The sequence below is a fragment of the Gossypium hirsutum genome, chromosome D08, assembly GCF_007990345.1.
Source record: "Gossypium hirsutum isolate 1008001.06 chromosome D08, Gossypium_hirsutum_v2.1, whole genome shotgun sequence".
NCBI classification, from domain to species: Eukaryota; Viridiplantae; Streptophyta; class Magnoliopsida; order Malvales; family Malvaceae; genus Gossypium; species Gossypium hirsutum.
Window position 1 is genome coordinate 20,697,074 of NC_053444.1, and position 24,537 is coordinate 20,721,610.

The 24,537-nt window shown below is 34.1% G+C and overlaps 1 long non-coding RNA gene across 1 annotated transcript; it reads left to right on the forward strand.

Annotated features, from left to right (window-relative positions):
- The first annotated feature begins 20,653 nt into the window (after positions 1–20,653).
- On the forward strand, positions 20,654–22,721 carry LOC121219804 (uncharacterized). The gene is made up of 4 exons (XR_005916705.1): positions 20,654–21,303; positions 21,592–21,722; positions 21,808–21,894; positions 22,418–22,721. It is a non-coding gene; the product is annotated as an uncharacterized lncRNA (long non-coding RNA).
- Positions 22,722–24,537: the final 1,816 nt, after the last annotated feature.

A 24,537-nucleotide genomic window follows, 5' to 3' on the forward strand; every position in this document is an offset into this window, starting at 1 on the left:
ACTGTGTAGGGCTGGATGGGTAATTAATACCCTATATGGTGTGTAAGGATGGTCAGAGTTGGTGTGTAGCGGATGGGGGTAGGATCTATGTCTGCATTTGTTATGGTCTGGTATGATATATGTGCTTCTGAAAACGTGACATTCTGGTCTGATATATGTTTATGAAAATATGATACTCTAATCCAAAATATGTCTTGAAAGATGACCTTATGATCTGATATATGTTTTTGGTAATACAACATTTTGATATGATATTTGTACATTATAAGTAAAATTTTGCGATGACATTTACATATGTGCTTGTTAAATAAAAATTCTGCTCGTGGGTCGAGTTACACATTGGGCTCCTAGCTCACTCGATTGTTTAATACATTTTAGGTGGTCTTTTGACTTAGGATTAGACTACGTGCAGGAGCTCGGATTGTTTTCTCAATTAATTAAAATATGGTAATTTTCGTAATTTTCTATTTTGGACTTTTGAGATTATAATCTATTTTTTTTGGCTTGTTTTGGTTTTTGCTTAAATCATCGGTAATTGATAATCTCAAACGTGAAACTACAAAACCACACGAGTTAACAAAATGAATTTCGGTTTACAAAATTAAAATTCTAAAAATTTTTCCGCTACAAATTAAGTAAACCCTTAAGTGGTTTTCTATAAATAATTAGTTTTTAACAAATGTTAGCATTAACTGGAAAATGATTTCTCAAAATTGGTATTTTCGATGCAAGCAAATTTGAATTAGATTTTGGGATTTGAGATAAGTGTTTTCAGACTTAAGCTTTTCTAGACGTTTGTGAGAGTTTTGCCAAGTTTTATGCTTTTGAAACGCACAGTTAAAGTTTGATTAAAACAAAAGTTTTAAACAAACTAATGTAATTCCTCTTGATTCGACCATAACGTCTAGGCCAGGTTTGGGGTGTTACACAACCTCCCAAACTTAGAGGTATTTACAATAGAAAAATGTAAACTAAAGTTCGTTACATTTGACTTAATTCCCAAGGTGAGGACTCTAAGGGAGCACCTCTATGCACATGAATGACATTCATGCCCATCTTTCAAACTGGCTTGGTCCCTCCACTCAATTCTTGAGTCAAACTTTTATCTTGCAAATAAGTAGTAAATTCTTAAGTTCAAATGAACTTAGTGAGGTTCTGTGAAATAGTGCACACAATATTTCACAATATCTAGGAAATAAAATTTCAAACAGAAAATTTTAACTCCCTATCTATCCTTGGCCATCTACAAATCCCACCAACATAGTTGTCGCCCTGCCCTTTTTTTCGAAGTTCACCGCTGGAGGACTTATTCTCTATCTTAGACATATACTTGTCCTTTTATAATAATGGATCTCTATGGACTTGGCCTGGTTCCGGCGCATCCCAATTTCTTTTGTAACTTAACCAAATTAACTCACATTAGTATCCACATACTTGGATACAAAGTTCATTGTCTACCACTAGTTGTCTTCAACTACTGTTCTCCTTAAATTCGAATCCTTACCCTGATCTGTCAATCCAAAATGAAATCAAATTTAGTACTTTCCACCTTAACACTTCCTCTAGTCCAAACTCACAGTTCTGAACATGTGATTGCTGCTGAGTGGAAGCCTTATTATCATTGTGGAGTAGTGCTTTACTAGTTGGCCCTAGGCTATTAATTTATCCTGTTCCAATGTTCTGAATAGCTAAAATTAACAAATAGTTTCTTAAAAACTAAAACCTCTACCACTTTCTAGCAGATTATTCGTCCAAAGTAGCCCTTGACAAGATCGTTCTTTTGTTAGCCCCAAGTGGTCTAATCAGTGTTGCCTAGTCCTGATCAACCTTCTTCTTCTCTGTAGATTCCTGACAGACTCTACCAGTCAAACTGTTCGAGCGATCATTAACTTCGAGTGAACATTGGTGAACTTACCCATTTTTAGCTACCTTTTTACTCAGAGACCCTTAGGCTTAGGTTCTGCTTGATCATCTTATTATCATCCCCCGACTCAGGTTTACTCACCAACACCTACAGTCTCCTGCTCATGGATAGTTCATTCAACAACATAGTTATCCTTCCTATTTCCTTCCACGTTGTTAAGAGTTGTATATTCCAGTTTCCTTTTTGTGATAGTTTAATGGGATCCCTCCTTAATAGGCTTACCTGCATTCCAGGATATTTCTACATGCTTTTCTTATCTTCGTAATTTGGGGGATCCTTGAACTATTGATCTGCCATAGTTTGGTGTAACAGATTAAACTAGTTTTCACATTTAAGGAGCTTGAATACAAGCATTTTTGTTATGTTTAAGTAAGTTTCTTTAGTTTTACTTACATTTACTAAAATGCACAAATTAAGTCTTTTATTGACCTTAAGGGACGAATGAGGCCTAATGGAGGGCTAATGTACTTTGTGAGTGTACAAGAGACCATTAGAAGGCATTTTGGACCAATATTGGATGCTATGTTGCAACAAGGGAGATCCGATGTTGCAATATAGAGAAAAGAATGGAGAAAGTAGGAAACTACTTTCAATGTCGCGACACAGGCATAAGGTGGCTATAGAGGAGCATATTGGTTGCTATGTCGCGACACAAGTCCTAGTGTGTCGCGACATCGACTCTGTGACGAGAATAAAGCATGAAGTAGGGGCGTTTTAGTCTGCACAATCAAACTTAGAGCTTAGGAACGTCAACTAATATAGAGTTAAGGATGACAACTACCTAAAGGCTATAAATAGGGTCATTTGGCACACATTATAGGGACAATCCCATTAGCTTAGATTCTCTCTTTAGGTTTAATTTTTGTTTTATTGCTTTCTTTAGGTTTTCATTATTTTAGTTTATTTGTTCTTTGTTTCTTTCAAGAGTTCTAATTTATAAAGGAGACCAAATATTGTGGACTCGCGCTTATTATCAATATTAATTAGGCTTTTGTTAAACTCTCTATTTCAATTCATTCCCTATGATTAACTCTTTCATCTATTCCATGTTGTTTATGAAAGCCATGCGGAACTAATCCTTCTATGGGGGATTAGTGAGTGGAAGCATGATCTCGTAACTATTTTGTAGGGTTACTAATGGATCAATTGTTTGGGAAAAGATGAACATGAAACAAACCCTAGGCCTGGCAACCCCAAGAAGTCATCAAGGTGGGAATTATCCCAAAATTGGTATTGTCCATTCGTGAACACCTTTACCCCAAGCAGTTCGGACTATGAGGTCGGAAGATAAGTAGTGCTTGCTGACTCATATGTTAGTGGAAGATCAAAAGATCCTGCTGGGGTATCGAATAGTTGGTTGACAAGGAACCCGAGACGACAGTTGATTCAGATTGCTGAAGCGAGCTAATCACCCACCTTCAAATTTGATTCACTTTATTCTTTATATCTCTGGAAATTCAATTCTTTTATGTTAATTTATTTCATTTAAAAAACCCTAAAATTATCTCTTATTTTACTTTCGTACTATAATTAATTTTAAAGTATTAATTAGATCTTTAAGTGTTTTGGTTAAGATTGGTTTAGGAATCACCTCCATTGGGTACGATCCTCGAAGTACTCACCTACTTCGTTGTAAAATCTATATTATAACTCGACTCGTTTACTTGCAGATATTGTCTCGTAATTCTTTATTTTATTGTAGTATTTACACTTTGGACATTGGTACGTCCGGTGGCGGTTAAATTGTTGGCACTGTTACCGGGGAGGCAACGCCACTAAGTTAATTTTAATTTTTGTACTTTCAAGGAATAATTAAGAAATTTGTAGGTTATAGATACAATTTAATTGCATTTATTGCTACTAACCTCCTCTTTATAGGTTTAGTGTATGAATCGTAGTAGAGGCACGCCTATTGTAGTAGCCACAGATTTAGAGAAAATAATCCGAAGGAATCACCGATAGCAGCAACAATAACAAGAGCAGATGTAAGAACAACCACCACCCTCTATAGGTAATGTACGACGTGATAATCTATTGTTTGGCGACATTAACGATAATGCCCTAGGAGACCCATCAGCACCACATCTACCCGTAGACATGCATATGGCTCAAAATGAGAGAACTCTAAGGGACTATGCCTATTTTTAATGGTGTCAGAAACAATAGTTTTGGGACCACAATTTTGATGAATAATTTATTATTTTAATATTTATTTATAATCTACGAGATTCTATTAAGATCGTATTAAAATTTTGTTAAGAAATTTTAATTTTTAAATGGTTAATTAGGTGAAAAGGACACATAGTGTGCCTTAACTTATAACCGCAACCTTTCCTTTACATCAATGCTCACACGAGTTGTGGGTCGAAGTGTAAGCTACACGATGCTGCTCACACGAGTTGTGAAGAATTTGCAACAAATGCAGGTCCTCAACCATCGATAGGACAATTAAGACCAGCACCCGAAACATGAAGTCCCTAATGAAATGTCATTTGTATCCGAAGAATTCTTAAGGTTCAATTGGGACTCGTTATCTGTCAATTCATCATAGTATTGATACATTTATATTAAAACAACTTAGCATTTAGTCAATTTAGCTAACATTAAAACAATCATAGTTCATACGAACTTACCTCAACAACTAGGGCGTAGTAGTAGAATCGAATACTAAACCGAAGCTTTAATTTTTCCTTAATTTAAGGCCGAATGTGGTTTATCTTGATCTAAATAGATAATTTCAATCAATTAAGTAATTTTAGTATTCAATTTAATCCATAGTTCATATTTATGCAAAATTAAAAATTTGCCCCTAACATTTTAACTTTTCACAATTTAGTCCTTAAGCTCATAACTTAAATATAACTCATTTTAGCCTAAATCCAATTTAACCACTGTTACAAGGGACCTTGAAACAACCCATTATTACCAACATTTCACAATAAAACCCATGGATTTATACTTTTAACAATTTCATCACTATTTCCAAAATTCAACAAAAATCACTTAACATGTTTATTTTAAAACAAGGAGAAATAATCCATCAACTAACATAAAAAACATTCAAAAACATTCATGGAAAGTCCCTCAACCTTTAAAAATTTTACAAATTAACCCTCGAGCTAGCTAGATTAAGCTAAAACGAACTCAAAAACATAAAAATCATTAAAATAGGACAGAAAATCATACCATGCATGTGAAACAAGCCTTGGCTGAATTCTCCTCCTCCTTTAATGGCTATTTAGGTTTCAAAACAAAGATGAAGAATATGTCATCTTTCTATTATCTTATGTTTACTTTTTTTCATTTTATTTACCAATTTACTATTTTAACCTTTTTATTAATCCAAAATTTCAAATGAACCTATCCATGCATATCCACTAACATTAAGAATGGTATAATTACTATATTAGTCCATTAGTTTTCCTTTCCATAGCCATTTGACCCCTTTAACTAATATAACTCAACTTTTTCACCTTTTACGATTTAAGAAAGAGCAAATAAAAAACGGAATCCGAAAACTATCAATATTCAACCAAGGAGACAAAGAAGAACCAATGCCAATACTCCCTTTTAGAAGAATCTAGAATGGAGAAGGAACAAGAATTCAATAAGGTTTTAGAAAGGTAGGGGAGAAGAAGAAGCAGTAAAGAGAATAGGGAAAGAAAGAAGAGAAGATTTGGCAACACAGAGAATAGGGAGGAGAAAGGGGATTCAACAGAGGGGACTAAAGAACTATTCCGTCAAAAACAAAAACAAGAAACAAAAGAATAACAGGGAAAAATAGGAAAACAAATGAGCAAACCCGAGAGGTACTCGAAATCTTTAGTAAAATTCGGCACAAGAAAAATGTGAAAGAAAAACTAACCAAAGCCGAAGCAAACAGAGAGAGAAACAACCCCAAAATCGATTCCCTTGATGCTTAAAGACCAACTCGGCACAAGCATACCCCTAACTGGCACAAATCCCCCTCACTCTCAAACTCATTGATTTTCTCCTAAAATCTCTCCCCTTATCCCTCATTGAATCACTCCACCAATTTCTCCTCAACTCACTCTATGACCAGTTCAAACTCCTTTTAGCTATGTTTCAGTCAAACTCCACCACCTACCTAGCTCAAACAGCACAATAAATACTTCATTGCACACCCCAAGACTTGAACCTCAAACCTCACAGTTACACAGACGCCACCTTGCGACTTAACCACAAGCTCCTTTTGTGTCATAAAACAAATCATAATATTTATAAGGCCTAAATGTCAATGTCCAGATTCATTTAAGAGCAAAACTAAAAATTCTGCAAAAGCCAAGACTTGAACCCCTGACTTCTCAGACACTTCCAAACACTCCTAAATCACTTAACCACTGAAGCAAACATTCATTTATGTCACTTCCTTGTACAACTAAATATTATGTGCAGTCTCCTAACTGTTCCCTTGTTCCAAAACCTATTTCTTCTAGGCTCAAAATTCAGGATGTTACATAGCTAAACATCGTGGTGGACTCCCTTTGATGCCATAGCCAAGCTACTATCTTACAACCATTTTTTAGGTGTCGCCCCAAAGGACTTAATAACCATTTCCACGGTGTTACCCAAAAGGACCTTACTGCCATCGCGGTGTCACTCTATTGATTGGTAACATTCCACATTGCCGCCCTCCATTGGATCCCCATTTCAGTCCACCCATTCCTTCAATATTTAAATGAATCCTATCTTTATCTACCTCATCAAGGTAAATACCTCCGTACTCTGCATACAAGATACCCATATTGTCACAACCCAAAATTGAAGGATCCGAGAGAAAGGCGAATAGATGTGAAGGGTCCCTGTTTTGTCCCACTATGGTAGTCTAGTTCACCATTTTATACACTTTTGGCAAGCTAAAGTTTGGGGCATTAAAGAGTACGACAACGAAAAGTACGCCTCAAAGTTTTGGCTGAGTATGAAATGTCTATTAAGTGTTTGAGAAACTTTTAGAAGATTAGATCGTCTTTAAGTGCACGCCTTATCAGAGTTACCACCAAAGGTATGGTACACCTAATTTTCTCATATGCTGTGCAAGGTGGTTTTTGTAATATGATTGGTTAGGAGTCAATTGAACTGATTGACTAGTCAAACCGCATCTGCACCAGATTCTCTTTTATATTTTTTCCCATTTTTTAGGGTATTTAAAGGAAAATTTATGTATGCATTTGACACTTGTTAAAATCCACTAAGAGGAATTGAGTATATATAGTACGAAGGGAACATTTCAGATGGTCTTTCTTTCCTTCTGCTCTAGGTTCTGGTTCATCTTCCTTAACCTAAAGAATCTCTTCCTTTTCATTATGATTGGAAGCTACGATTTTTTGTTTAATCATTTGTTGTTTCAATCTCTTGGTAAGTTCTATAACTCCACATGTTGATATTTTGAAAGAGTAAGGTTGTTAAAAGGCATAAAAATAGTAAGGTGTCAATAGGAGGCTCTTCATAGGGGTTGTTTCTAATTGAGTTGTTAGTAAATTGTCTATAAATGAGATTTTAATGGAAGTTTCATAGTCTTCTAAGTAGTTGTTGCTACTGGTTCAGGTAGGATAATTTACAATGGTTATTCGTATGTTGATGTTTTCTCAGAACAAAAACTCAGAGTTGAAGTGAAGGTGAGTTTTAGATGAGTCTTTCTCCAGACTCATGTATGATAATTTACAATGGTTATTCGTATTTGATGTTTTCTCAGATAACTGGTGAGGGTATGTGTGTGTAAAGTTTTGTAAAGTTTCTGCAAGTTTACAAATGAGGTATATAATGTGCTACATGAATAAGATGATGTGTAGTATGTATGCATGTGAGATTTAGTATTGGAGAGTATGAGTTTGTCGGAAGTGTGAATGAAATCTTGGTAAGTGTGTTTTGTGATAAATGAATAATGCATCTGTATGAGTTGCCTCCGGGAGGGCAGGTACATTGCTAACCAGACTAGCAGATTGCAGAACAAAATGCATAAGACTATTTCGTAGAGACACGTGGAATTTTATGACTATGAGGATGTTCATGGTATAGCCTCTGTTGGGTTGTAAACCGAACTGGTAGATCACAACAATAAGAAATGTGTAAGACCATATGGGCCCATTGTCACACCCTATATTTTATTTATTTTATCGTATTAGTTTATGACATAAGGAATTAAATTGCTTAGTGGTTAAGTGTGTCATTTGTTTCCAAAAGGAATCATGTCCAATCCCCCACACTCCCACATCTTTTCATTTAATTTTTTTGACAAATTCAAGTGGTCAACTACCCTTGTGCCGTCCACCTCACATGCCTTGTGGGCAAGGATTCCTTTCTTGTTCTTTCTAGTCAGCTTACCTTACTTAGCCCCCTTTTCACTCCCATGATACACTTTTGATGCCTTTGTCCCCCTTATTGCCTTTTCCCCTCCCTTAACAAACCTTAACCACCACTGAATCGCCGTTGACCACACGTAAATTCTTCAATTCTTCTTCTTTTCTCTTCCTCTCTCGTAATCAATTTCTCTAATCTCTAAATTCTGATATTTTATTCATAAGAAAGGATTATTACACATCCTATTTCTAATTCTTTTTTTATGTATATTATGTTCTTTTTTGTCTAGTGGTGAATCCCCCTATCTAATCAACTCTCTATGGGAAGTTGTTGAGCACATTTTTCCTTCAATATTATGTAACTTTGTATGATCCTCCATTTATGATATTCTTTAGTATATTTTATATATTTTTAATTGGGAAAATACTAACCTTTCGACTTATTGGATTTTATGAAGTGCTTTTCGAAATCCTTGATCTGTACCCCCACTTTTGGACGAATAGTTACGTAACTATTTCACCATGTCATAAATTAAGGGTTATTCATTAAAATAACATGTTCTAATATGGTATGAATTTTTTATACGTAAGGATTCAAGATTTGAGATCTTCCTTTAGAAGTTAGAAATGGAGTCGTGATCAGATTTGCAAAATCATGTGTGGGGATTTACTCTATAAAATATATGATATTATTTTAAATCGAGATAAATATATATATGTATCAAATAATTTTTTTAAATAAATCTATAAAAAAAAAGAAAATGGAAAATTTGTTAAGTATTCATATAGATTGTTAAAATCCAATAAAAATGAGGATTCCAAGTAAGTAATTTTGAAACTTCAAATCTATAATATTTTGTATGTGATTATATGATTTTCTATTATACATTATGTATGTTTTCTTATTACCCATGTTATGTTATATATGGAGATTTTGTATATGCATGTATTATAAACATGACATCGATTTACTGATACTTTGATTTGCATGTTAAGCATGTTATTATTTTGATTATGATTTGCATGTTGAGCATGCTATTATTCTGATTCTGAATCACATTTTAAGCATGCCACTGTGTTAAATCATAATGAGTTCTAAATCGCATGTAAAGCATGCCTACTGCAAAATATGTTTTGTAAGCCATATCACATGCAATGGGTTTGGGATAATATTGTACGGACGAAGATTCTAGTAGTTTCATAATCTGCATATTTTTGGTGGCTTGACCACAGTATTCTGTATCTGGCAGTCTATATGCATTAATTGGAGGCTCGTCCACAATATTCTGCTTCTAGAAGCTCGACTACAATATCTGATGGCTTGTCTACATTATTGGTGTACTATTGGGTGGATGAGTGACCGCCTCTAGATGTACTGACATCCAGAGTGTGAATATTATAGTAAAAGATATATTGATGACGCGATATCCACAAGTATACGAGTTTAGTTCTAATATAGTTACAAAGGAGTAGGTGAGTATTACGAGGATCGTACCCAAGGAAAATAAGTGTTAGATTGATTTTAACCTGAACACTAAAAGATCTACTTAGTACTCTAAATTAGTTATAGTATGAAAACATAATAAACTGAGTTTTAAAGAAATAATAAAATACAATAAAGAGAGAAATCAAAATAAAGAGATCGAAAAATAGAATAAATCAAATATGATTATGGGTAATTAGCTCATTTTGGTAATCCCCATCAACTGTCACTTCGGGTCCTCATCAATCAACTAGTTGTCATCCCAATAGCATCTTCCAATCTTCCATTCAAATAATGTGTTAACAAGGACAACTTATCATTCGATCTCACAGTCAAGACTGGCTTGGGGTGAAGGTGTTCATGGATAAGCCATACCAATTTTGGGTTAATTCCCACCTTGATGACTTCCTAGGGTTGTCAAGCCTTGGTTTTCGGTTCTTCCTTTCACAAATATTTGACCCGCTTCATAACCCTACAAAATAGTTAATAGATCATACTTCCACTCACTAATCCCCCATAGAGGGATTAGTTCCTCATGGTTTCAATGAACAATATAGAATCGATATAGAGAATAAGCATGATAAATGAATCGAAAGTATAGATTTTAAGAAAACACCTAATTTGTATTAAGAATGAAGTGAATCCACAAGTTTGATTGTCTTCTACAAATCAGATATCTCGAGATAAACAATGAACAACTTGAAAATAAATCTAAAAACTAAAAAGAAAGAAAAAAAACTAAATATAAATCAAAAGTGGAATTCTTAACTAAGTAATTGATGTCCATAACATGTGACAAAGTAGCCTATTTATAAATTTCAGGTGGTCGTCATTCTTAACCCTAGGTTAGCTGACAAGGGTATGCCGTGAAACCCTTAGGTTGTATGGTGGCATCGAAGGTAATCTCGTGATTTCTCCATTATGTTCCCTATGTTGCAACATTAATCATTCTGTGTTGCAACATAGTGACCAATATTGGTTTAGTACTCCTTCTAATAGTCTCCTGCACACTTACAAAGTTCATTAGCTCACTATTATGCCTCATTTGACCCCTAAGGTCAATAAAAGACTCAATTTGCACTTTTAATTTAATTTAACAAAACTTACTAAAACATACTTAAATTCTAATGATAATGGTTAATTTCAAGCTCCTAAAGTGCGAAAATTAGTTTAATCTACTACACCAAATTACGACAGTTAAAAATTCCCCACACTTAAGTCATTGCTTGTCCGAAAGCAACACAAACAAAAACAAGAAATAAAAGAGACGACCCTTGGGCAAAAATAATACAAGTATCGAATTTGGAGCACATCTCTGCATTTCATATTTATGAATAACTTTTTCATGATGAATAATTGACTTACCACTTTTGACCATAAACATTCAAGTTTAGTATATTGCAAAGTATACAAATATCAAGGGTCTCTCCTGTAGGGATCCATCAATAAATCATACAAGTAATTTGATTATCTGAGTAGAATATAAACATTTGTTTATGTGATTGTTTCATATAATGTTCATTCATGCAAAAGGGTATTTAGGTCACATAGGACTTTTCGACTTGTAACGTTCTAAAGCTTAGGATATGTATGGAATTCAAAAACAGTAAGCATCGAAGGAGTTACAAACATGAAAATAGTTTGGCACATTGTATTGATCCCTATTCCTCCCCCTTAGTGACCTTACGCACTCACTGCCTTATTTTCTCCTTCTTTCGCCTTGTTTCTCCTTATAGGAGATCATAGCATGACATAGTAACTATGGCTAGCCTACGAGCTTTTTTCCACTAATGAATGAGTTTTTCTTATTTTTGTGACTTTGTCACTTTCTCTTTCAATTCATCTTACTCACGAATGATTTTTACTTTTCAAGAACTTTTTCTACTTGTATTAATTTTCTTTTGTTTTACATTTTTCAGGCTAACCTATAACTCCTATATTACACTAATCTTTCCTATTCCACTCTATTTTTACAAAATCCGTCATGATGTATCTACTTAACCCATAATACGTATGGCTAGATGTCTATAGTCGTGCAATGCAGGACTAAAGAAAAATGGCAAATACAAATTAAAGTTTCAGGCTTACGTTTTGTAACGAGGTTCATCAAGAATTGTTAACAGGCTCAAAAATCGATACTAAAGGAGAATAAATATAGGTAAGCTTTTTGGCTCTGGATATTTTCCAAATAATGCCTTAGGTTATCCCTTAAATATCTCAATATGCACAAATTTGATCAACCAAACAAACTCAAATTCCATCATTTATCATTCATACTAGCATGTTCGTTTCCTTGTATTCTTTATATCATCTGGTGCAGTTGATTGCTTAATTTCTATTTATAGTGTACCGTATAGAACTTAGTAGTTTAATAATGAAAAATTTAAAATCACTTATCATCATGCCAACTTTATTTGTAAACACAAGCAACCTATGTATATGCTCCTAACCAATCACTTTTATTTCTACAAGTTCAAGCATACAAATGACAAGAAGAATCATAAGAAAAGAATGAAAATTTAAAACAAACTTACTATGTTATCCCCCACACTTTGTTTAACACATTGTCCTCAATGTGTACCCATAAAAAGATAAAGAAAGAAGTTACCCAATTGATCATGGTCATTTCAACTGCTAATGGTGGTTGCTTCTGTGACAGCCCAAAGTTGACCCTAGTCGGGAAGTGGTTTCGGGACCGCTAAACCGAGTCACCGAAATGTTTGAATGTGATACTTATTGTCTAGAATATGTAATTATGAATGTGTGAAAATTTCAAGCTTCAATTTGGTTGATTTCATGTGAATTTAGTCAATAGGACTTATGTGAGAAAATTCTAAAATGTGATAGGTCAATGTGTGAGGACCTATTAGTGCATGTGGACAAAGGGGGGACTTGCATGTCAAATTTCCCCCCTACTAGTAGTGGCCGGCCATGACAAGCATGGTAGACCAAGTTTGATGGCCAAGACATGTCATAGACATGTTTTGTTGGTGCATCATGGGTGGAAAAAAATAAAATAATAGGCATGGAAATTAAATAATGAAAAGGAGTATGATGAATACACAAAAAAAAAAGTGTGTAGTTGATTCTTTTCCCCCCCCCATTGCCGTGAGCTAAAGAAAAGAGAGGAGAAGATCTTTGTTCATCCTTTTCTCACCTTCATTTAGCCTAAATTAGAAAGAAAAACAAAGAAAAAATTTCTCATCCTTTGGTTCATCCTTGGCCAAAAATTTTAAGGAGGAAAGAAGAAGAAAGGTGAAGAGATTCGGCCATGCATGTAGCTAGGCTAAGGTATGTTTGATGATGTTCCATGAGATGCATGCATGTTTTAGTTGTTAGCTTGAGTTCTACCTAGCCCATGGTCTAAATCTTGCTATGTGATGGAAATGGCACTTGACCATGGATGCATCATTCTTGGTTGGTGTTTGATGTTGTGGTGATGAGGCATGAGGATGAGTTAAGATTCGGCCTAGGTGGAGGTTGTGTTAATGCCATTGCATGCAAAATATGAAGCTTGTTAATGATGCATGTGATGATGGCTTGATGATTCTTGAACCTCCTTTTTAGCATTTTTGTGTGAGCACATATGTGCATTGGTTGCTAAATGGAGAAGAATCGGCTAGCAAGATGTGTGCTAAGGCCGAATGTAACTTTGCATGTTAATGAGCAATGCATGTGTTAAATTGATGAAAAGGGGGAGGATGCTTTACTAGTGTGTATATGTGTGTATTAAGTGTTGAAATCGACCCCAAAAATAGACATGCATATTCGGCCAAGGGGAAAGAAATTAGCTAATATGTTGTGTTGATGCATGATTTTTGCATGTATGAGACTTTAATGTCTAATGTATAAATATGGGCTAAGTGCCTTGTGTTCATCTTTTTGATGCCTAAATGATGAAATCAATTTATTTGTTTAATTAAGCTCAAGAGCAAAGGGGAAATAAATCTGATAAAGGGAAGGAAAAAGTGGTTGAATAGCTAGCGGAATCGTTCGACAACACCCGAGGTAAGTTCTTGAGTAAGAGAGCTTAAATTACGATGTGATTAAATCATGCTCTATGTGTGGCTATTGAGCCGAATGTGCAAGGACGATATGTGCCTTGTGTTTGAGTTTCGCAAATGAAAATGAAATATGAATGTGCCATGAATTATTGTTAGATGTGCATGATTAATTGAATGCTGTCCGGGCTAAGTCCCGAAGGCTTTGTGCTAAGTGAATATATCCGGACTAAGATCCGAAGGCATTTGTGCGAGATACAAATTCTGGGTTAAGCCCCGAAGGCCTTTGTGCGAGATACTAAATCCGGGTTAAGTCCCGAAGGCATTCGTGCGAGTTATTAAATCCGGGTTATGTCCCGAAGGCATTGTGTGAGTTACTAAAACCGGGCTATGTCCCGAAGGCATTTGAACGAGGAGCTATATCCGGTTAAATCCCGAAGGTACGTGATTTGGTAATGAATGAGCTTGCTGTAAAATTCCAGCGAATACTCGAAAAACATCCCAATATGGGGATATGTTACGTATGTGTTGAATTTAATCGAGCCCTTACAAATAAATGTTCGCTCAGTTGATAAACGAGCTACCGGCCTTCGGCTAAGTTAGTCTATTGTGTATGTACATAAGGGTTGTTAATGTTGTGAAGCAAGTTTGATATCGGTAAATTGCGTATTATGAAATATTCCGTTTAGCTAAATGTGTGTTATTCTTTGTTTATGCTGGAATTCCTTGCTCAAAACTTACTAAGCATAAATTGCTTACTCGTTACACTGCTCCTCTGTTTTATAGATTTTTGGTTCTCCAGCTATCGGACTCGGGATCTTGAAGTCGAAGTCGCCCACACTATCAAAGGCTCTTTTGGGTACTATTTTGGTTGAATTTTGATATGGCATGTATAGGACTACCCATTGTTGTTTTTCGAGTACTTTATGAAATGTATAAGTGTACAGCCATGCGAAAATGGCTTGTAGAAGTGGAGTATGGCATTAGACCATTCGTGTTTATGAATGTATAGATGGTTTCATGATGTAACTATAGTTGGAATGGAAGTGTTGAGCAAATGATCAGCCATTGGAATGGCTAAGTATGATCATATGTGGGCATATGTATGACAAGGCCCTAGTTGGTCCATGAAACCCCGAAAATAGGTAAGGTTTACTTTGAAAACAGAGGCTGACAGCAGCAGTGGTGTGGATTGGAAAAATCACAAGAATTCGTAGGAGTGGAATTAAATAGTGAATAAATTATGTAATCGAACCTTGATGAATCTACTTTCATATGAAAGTAACGAAACAATCATATGAACAGTACAGTAAGAGATATTCAGGTTCTTGTGGGACAGGGCCAGAACAGTTTCTGGATTCCCTGTTCCGACTTTGGAAATTCACTATAAATTGACCAGAGATAATTAGGGGTCATACCATATATGTATGGATTCCTCTCTGAGTCTAGTTTCCATAGAAACAAACGGCATCAGTATTGAAGCTCTGTGCAGAGAGATATCCAAGTCGTAATGGGAAAAGGTCAGTGTAGTCAACCCCTGTAACATGGGAGACTTTGACTAATAAACTGTACTAATTGGCCTGACCAAAAATTCTAGAAAAAAATACATAGGTGGGAACATGAGTCTAGTTTCAGGGAAAAATCACAAAACTGATTTTCGAGTTGTGAAACTCAATATATGATTTTTGAAGCGACTAGTACTCAGACTGGGCAGTGTCTGGAAAAAATTTTTCAAAGTTTGTTAACATCTCGTGTCCGACTCCGGTGTCGGTCTCGGGTTCGGGGTGTTACAGCTTCCTCCTCTGATTGTGTTAAGCTCAAATTGTTTGTGTCTCCTTTGTGTGTGGTTCCTAAATAGAAAACTTAAACAAACTACAAACAACTAAAAGTCTATGTTTATCCCTAATTCAAAAAACAAATTAAAATTATACAATAAATTTAATACAATCCAAAGTTTATTATATTCAATCATCACTACAAGAAAATAGGTTTATGATGACACTTTTGGGTTGACACTTTCTTAACTGTCGGGATAGACTTGCCAACGTACTCTTTGGCCAACTCTTTAATAAGAGTCGGGATATGCATGCCTAAGGCAGCCCTTAAATAAGGGTCGGCTTTGTCCAACACCATGTCGACACTTTTGGGTCGACACTTTCCTAAGTATTGGGATAGACTTGCTGACATACACTTTGGCCAACTCTTTGTATAAGGGTTGGGATATGCATGCCTAAGGCAACGCTTAAATAAGAGTCGACTTTGTCCAACACTATGCTGACACTTTTGGGTTTCACTTTCCTAAGTGTTGAGATAGACTTACCGACATGCGCTTTGGCCAACTCTTTGTATAAGGGTTGGGATATGCATGCCTAAGACAACATTTAACTAAGAGTCGGCCTTAGCCAACACTATGCCAACTTTTGTTATACCTTTCCCAACTATATAAAAGTGTCGCCATATGAAAAGCCAAACATAATTTTTTTTCCTACCTAGAAATTAATAAATATTATAACCTTAAAAAGATTATAACCAAACCATTTGGTTTCTTTTCCTTCCAGAAGAATGGAAACTTTTTTCCCCTTTTAATTTTGATGCCATCACCACCATTCCCTGTTGGATTTCGGCACTGTTCAAGGTGGATGCTAGCAGCATACATATATCTATGCCCTTGCAGTGATCTTTTTTCATATAACAAAGGAAAAGCTAAAGATAGGCAAGGAAATCACTCGTTGCCCCAACAGTTCTCTCTACATCACCGTTGTAACACCCCAAACCCGGCCTAAACATTAGGCCGAATCTGGTGATGTCACATTGTAACACCCCTTACCCGTATTCTACGCTGGAACAGGGTACGAGGCATTACCAGAATAAATAGACTTATAAACATATTAAGCTGAGTTATAAAATTTCATCCAAATTAAAAACTTTCAAATTATTATCTTCGAGTCACTAATTAGGGTTTACGAGGCCCAATACATACTTATTCATATGCTCAATATATTCGTTAAATCAATCCAATATTGAAGAATCCACTTTAAGTCAAAATCAATATTAATCATAATCATAAATCTTTTCATGTTATTTTCATATATCACTAACTGAACTTTGAATGTCAATTTACGAATATGTAATTCACTAATACATTCTGGTATACACAATGTTTAATTGATGAAATCATTTACCATAAATGATAATCCATAAATGCTTTCACTTACCATTTACCTAACAAATTTCTGGAACCAAGCTATCACACAACAATAATACATCACATGTGCTTCATGAATTCAATGTTCGAATCTTATCACCTTCAAATCCATGTCATTCGAATACTTAAAGTTTATTCAAGCATATATTATTACGTTTCATATACCAAGCATATGTCAAAATTACAAATATGTAATCAATTCATTTGTCATTTATTTGACTAGCAAATTAATCTCAAAATTCATAATATTCCATTACTTAAGATATGCCATAAAACACTCCTTTAACATAAACTAGCACCATGGCCGAATTTTCAGTATGCTATTTATTCCCCTTTTTCCGAATCACATAGCAAAATATTACAAATATGTATATATTTGAATACTATAATTATGCAACAACTTACCAACGTGAGTTAATTCATGAGCCACTCATGACATCATTTCATGCCAAATATACCACAAGTATATGCTATGAAACTTTATTTTCTCTCATGAGCTTACCATGACCAATAATGCACCAATATAAGCATCACTCCTATTTCAACATTTATCGATTATAATCAGACATTTAACCAATTATACACAATTCATTCATATACTTTATTGTCCTTCTCCTCCTCCTCTCCATCCCACATCCTTTATGTATATAACATGCTTAAATAGCATTATACATAATTTCACTATTCAGTTATAATTAAATTCAAAGCTGTCTAGTCGAGTTACAGCCACTAAATTATTTTTATCCTGAGCGACAGAGCTCCAAATTAAGTTACGTTAATTTTCCCCAAAACTAGACTCACATATCTTCTTACCATAAAATTTTCAGAATTTTTGGATTATCCAATTAGTAAATTTTATTCTTTAAAGTCACCCCTATTTCACTGCTCAACATCTCTGACCTCTCTTCACTAAAAATGAATTATCTCATTGTACAGAATTCAAATGATATCCTGTTTATTTCTTTTGAAAATAGGCTCATTAAGGATTCTAAGAATATAAATTATAACTTATAATTATTTTTTTTACAATTTTTAATTTTTTTCCAAAGTTGGAACAGGGGATTCCGAAATCAATCCGACCCTGCCTCACTAAAATTCAAATATCTCAAAATATATAACTCTTTTGCTTGCTCTGTTTCTTTTATGTAAAAATAGACTCATTAAGATTTCATTTTATATCTTATTCACTCTCTACTTCAATTTCCACCATTTTTTTATTTTTCAAAGTCACACTATTGTTACTGTCCAAAACAGTTTTGTTGCTAATTTTACTTTTTCATAATTTCACTTTTTCACTTTCAATCATTATTCAATTCAATTCCACACATATATTCATCATTCAATCACACTTAATAGTTACATGATCTCATGTATTTTCACTTAATCAATTTCCTGATGAACACTTTGGAATAATAACAGATACACAGTGGATTCAGCACACAACAACCACCCTTTTGTAATTAATGATATCCGGTGGGATCAGCACATAGGAACCACCTTATAATTAATGATACCGGTTCACATAGTAGCCTGCACATAGTACTACACATGTGACCATCACTATCCGATACACGTAGTAGCCTGCACATAGTACTACACACGTGATCAAAGCTATCTGGTACGCATAGTAGCCTGCACATAGTACTACACATGCGACCTATCATTCTGGTACACGTAATAGCCTGCACATAGTACTACAAACATGACCATCACTTTCACTTTCACATAGTGGCTTACACACAGTCCATGCCACACATGTGATCATTTCTGTCACTTCATTCGTATCCCTTTTTATTCCGAATGGTCAATCGGGAAATTTCTCACTTTTTCTCATTTTTTCCTTTTTCACTAATCAAAGTCAATTCATTGCCTTTATTGACTTAGAATAACACATTTAACTTATTTAACACTCACATTATTCAATCCAATCCAAAAATCACATTTTGGAAAAATTACATTTTTGCCCCTAAAGTTTCACAAAATTATGATTTTGCCCCTAGGCTCGAAAATTAAAATTTATTCCTTTTTATTATGTTTTATGACATGCTGAACATTTTTCTCTTCTTTGGCAACATCAAATTCTCACTCTAACACTTACTTATGAACATTAGGTATTTTTACCGATTATGTCAGTTTACTCGTTTTCACTTAAAATCGGCTAGCAAAAGTTATTTAACATAATTTCAAGATTCATATTCTACCATAAAACATCAAAATAAAAATATTTCACCTATGGGTATTTTTCCAAATATGAACCCTAGATTAAATTATTGCTAGAATAAGCTAAATCAAGTTACCGGGACTCCAAAAACGTAAAGAACATTAAAAACGGGGCTTGGAATCACTTACTATGGAGCTTGGAAGCTTGAAAACCCTAAATATGGCTTCCCCCTTGCTGATTTCGTTCACCATGGAGAAGATGGACAAATTTTTGGCTATTTTGGCCTTTTTAATTCTTTTAATTACTAAATGACCAAAATGCCCCCAACTTAAAAATTTCCTATTTCACTTATCTCTTGTCCATTTTTGTCCAACAAGTTAACCAATGGTCTAATTACCATTTAAAGACCTCCAATTTAAAATTTCATAACAATTGGACACTTCTAACATGTAGAACTCAACTTTTGCACTTTTTCCAATTTAGTCCTTGACTAAATTGAGTGCCCAAATGTCAAAATTTTCGAACGAAATTTTCATGAAATAATTTTGTGAAATCGTAGACCATAAAATATAATGAAAATTATTATTTTTTCTTGTCGAATTTGTGGTCCCGAAACCACTATTCCGACTAGCCCAAAATTCGGGTTATTACAACCGTTATCTACAACGTCAAGGATTTCATTAACAAAAATCAAACAACAACCTTGAGCCTCCAAAACGACAAGCTACCGTCATTGCTTAAGACCTTTTAAGTAATTATTAATTTTTTCTTACACTACAATGTTCTCAATTTTGAGTTATTTGTTGGGAATTGTATTTATCTTATAATTTAGAGTTTTATTGATCTGTTAACCTAGAATTTTCTTATCTTGAACTTTTAATTGATCAGAATATAGTAATTTCCTTTGTTCTTAATTTCTTTTCCCATTGGAAATTTACTACATTTTGATGCGATGTTGAACAATAATTTGTTTGGGCTTTATTTAATATTTTATAATACCTCTATATGACAATTATCAACCCCTAACCCTGCTTGTAAAGTCTAAAAGCTTCACTAATAATGTATTAAATATTTTCCCATAAACTAAATTTATTAGAATCAAATATTTAGGCATTTTAGTTCAACGAGAAGATAAAAACAATAAAAATAAAGTTCAACTTCTATTATTAATTTCTTTCTTGTTTTAATTATGGTTTAAAATTTTAAAATTATAAATTCTAATTAAAAATAATTTATATAAATTAATTTTATTAAAAGATTAAATAATATTGCTTCATATTAATTTTGTAAAATAAAAAACATTATTTAATTAAAAAACTTATAAGCTTTTTTCAATGATAATAAATATTATTACAATATTTTTATATAAAATCTTTGAATAAAGAATTAAAAATAAACTGAGAAACCAATTATCAAAGTCAAGATTTATAACCATTTCATCTATATTACATTAAATAAACAATTTTTTTATAAATAAAATTTTCTCTCATCAACATCATGTGTGATAATTTAGCTTAATTTTAGGTTTAAATAAAAAAGTGGTACATAAACCCTAATTCTTTTGATCAATCATGTTGTGACGCCTTCATTTTTTCCTTTTTTCTTTCTTTTCTCTTCCTTCCCTTTTTTTACATTCTTCTTTTCCCTCTTCTCTTTTCTCCACTTCCTGAGCCTTACTCCTCAAAACCCTAACTCTATCCCCTTTTTTTACAATTCCAACCCAACAATTGATCAAAAATCTCAACGTTGCAGATTCTAGGGACCAAGCCCTTTCTCTACTCACTGTTGCGCTAAACCACTTTGATCTGGCAGTGAAGCTTTCGTCTCATAAATAGGCCAAGGACATTTTTCCTCTCTCAATTCTTCTTCCACCCTCGAACTCTTTCCCTACCCTTTCTGACCTCCAGCTTTCTCCTCATAGCCTCGTTAGGGGATTTCCTATTGACTGAGTTTCAAACCCTAATTCTTTCCAATTTTGTATGTTTTTGTTTATTTTATATGTTATTCTTTCCTTAATCTTGCCATTTTCCTGAGATTCATTGCCTTTTGGTTGCTCTAATTTCATTTTGTGAGCTTGCTATGCTATTTCTAGGAGAAAATGGCTTTAGCTCACATTATGGTAAAGAGAACATGCTTATTTCCAATGGTATTGGTTCTTCTTATGGTTGCCACCTCTTTACGAGTTAGCTGAAACATTCGAACCATCTGGTTGGTGAGTTGCCAGTCCTTTATCTTTTCTTTATTAATATACTAGTTTTAACCTAGTGTTGCTCTTAATCGACTTCCATCATTTATGTCATTGAATGTTAATCACAGATTTTAGTGCATATGGATTTTATCTCTTTTACCAAATTAAAAATGCATCTTATCCATGTAAGATCCAGTTCAAATAAATTACGTGTTAATTTTGGCAGTTTCAAACAATTTTAGTTTCAGACCCTTTCATTTTTACTTATTGCGTTGTTGATAATCAGTGTGTTTATAGATAATCCTTGTTTAGTGGTGTGACAGTGCAAGATGCTCTCAAGGGAAATTCCATATAAAATACAGAGGATAGCCTATTGGGGTTGAAGTATGATCCTGTACCGATTTGGGGTTATTTTGACGTATGCTCGTTTGCTCTACATTATTGTGAGAATAAACCTATACTGGTTATCTTGGGATATTCACCAAACAACCTAGTTTTGGATTTATAATACTCGCTCCATTTTTGCAGCTTCACATTGAACAAGGACCTGTACTAGAATGGGTTGGTTTGCCTCTTGTTGTAGTTAAAGGCATAGCTAGACAAACACGAATAAAGGTGAATGATTCTTTTCAAAATAGAGACACGAACTTTTGAAGACACACTCAATCTATGATCCTTTTTACTACCTTAGATTGACTATAGCTAAGGATGTACAAGGAAATATACTAATCTTATATAATGTTGCGCAATTTTTTAAGTACCTACTACCTACTCTTGAAACATGTTATATGAACATTGAAACATGGAATCTATAGATGTAGTTTAATTAAGTTAAAAGCATCATAAGGTTGAAAAGCACATGATATGAATGACAAAATGATTTATTTCTTCTCATTCTTGACTAGAGGAAGCATAAAAAATGTTGCTCGATCACTCTGAATAAAACATAAGAGTTACAACATTAATCATTTTCTGGTTTGTGTTTTACATTTTCTTAGCAACCTTTGAAATAAGTCAATTAATTGCTACAATTTTGGATATAGCTTTTGTTATTTTAGCTTGGCTTTCTTGTTAATTTGTTGAATTGAAGTTGGATAAATGCAATGACTTTGTGATATGATTATGTATGATATTGCAGTTGATGAAGCAAAGGCACAAAGTGGAGAGAGAAGCAAACATTATGCCAAAATTGGATGGTCAAAGAATCAGGAAATTGCCAAGACTAACCCAAAGCTTGCAGCCATGAACAAGAAATTTGGAATGATTCATGGGTTATCTTCACTTGCAAGAATTTTCAAAATCATTTGTTTACTTTTGTACATTGGATTGAATGCTGGTTGTATACATTTCGACTAAATGTTAGTGTATTTTAATTGTTGTATCGATTTTTGTAGTGAATATTCAACCTTTATTTTAATTTTAATTTTATATTTTTAGTTGTATTTAAAGGACAATTTCTATCATTATTAATTGTAAATGTTTATGAAAATATATTAATATTGAAATAATAAAAAATAGAAAAAAATTTCTTAGACCTGTCTATCCCAACATTTTTAAGGTTGCTTTAGGCAAGTCTATCCTAACCTTTTTTAAAGGTTGCTTTAGACAAGGTCTATCTCAACCTTTTTAAGGTTGCCTTAGATGTGTCTATCTTAACCTTTTTAAGGATGCTTTAGACAAGGTCTACCCCAACTTTCTTTAAAGGTTGCTTTAGATAAGGTCTATCCCAACCTTTCTAAGGTTGCTTTAGGCGGGTCTATCCCAATTGTTTTTAAAGGTTGCCTTAGACAAGGTCTATTCCAACTTTAATAAGGTTGTCTTAGACAGGTTTATCCCAACCTTTTTAAGGTTGCCTCAAACGGGTTTATCCAAACCTTTTTAAAATGTTGGCCTTGATGAGGTTTTTTCTGACCATTCAATAAAGGTCGGCTTATGTTGAATTATGCCGACGATTTTTCAAAAGCGTTGCGGGACCTATGCCAACTGCACTACAGACGACGTTCTCGAAAGCGTTGTTGACAGTTATGCCAACCTTTTTTGCATCATCTTAAGTAAAAAAGTGTCACAATAGGCCTCTTTGCTTGTAGTGCATCCTCCTCATCATCACAATGTGGTGCCCCCTCATTTCCATTAGGGCTTTTCCCTTTCCCAAGCCATATTCTTAGTTAGAACTCCCACCCATCTAGTGCACATGGCGAGTTGGGCTTCAGGTAACACGCCCCTTTGGCGTAGAAAGTTGCAACCAAAATGTTGCTTCATACTCATCCTCTGTTTCTGGGGGATCTTGTGCATCCCTTTCATCTTCGGAGTCCTCTCCCTCATTACTCCCTTCTCTCTCATGATGGGTGAGTGCTGAGTCGAACATCTCAAGTGGATACATTAGGGCTCGCAACCCATTAAGCTTTGCAAACTCCTGAAGTACTAGCCCCGTTTCCTGCATCTATTAGATCATCCCATCAAGTTTCTAGTAACAGCCCATTTTTCAGTGGTATCGAAAACAGTGGTTTCGGAGCCACCGAATCTGACAAGTAAGTTTGTAAATATTTTTATTTAATATTTACGAGTCAAATGTGATTTTAAAAATTTTTTTATTTGATAATTTTTGTTATATAAGCGATTTATTAAGTTCAAGTGGTAAGACCCTAAGGTCAAATGGTTTTAGAAAATGTGGTATCGCGACCTCGTTTCTATAAACTGAGTTGTAAGTATTTTTATAAATATTTACAGAATGTCATTAAGGTGGAATTAAAGTTTCGTTGAAAAATTTTAACGTTTCGATAGTTAATTAATTAAAAAGGACTAAATTGTAAAAGTTGAAAAAGCCAATCGCTATTAGTTTAAAGATGTTAATTAATTAAAGAGTTATAATTGGATCGTCTTATTGTGTAAATTTACCATCCTAAATATAGTGGGATGGCAAGGGAACTTTAAATTTTTGTTTTATTTATGTATAAAGGTTAAAATAATTAACAAACAAGTATTATAATTAAAATAAAGATGAAAATTATGATTTGTTTTAATATTCTTTAAACACCGAATGTCACCATGGATAAAGAAAGGGAGAAGCTCCAAGCTTCAGCCAAACAAAAATGGGTGCATATAAGTGATTTATTTATCGGTTTCTAATCATTTTTATGGTTTTGAGATCATTGCAACTAGGTCCAGCTAGCCCGTACCTTCGATTTTAAAACTGTTAAAGATTTTGAATGTTGCCATTGATGAATTTAGTGATTTTTTATGTTAAATGATGAATTTGAA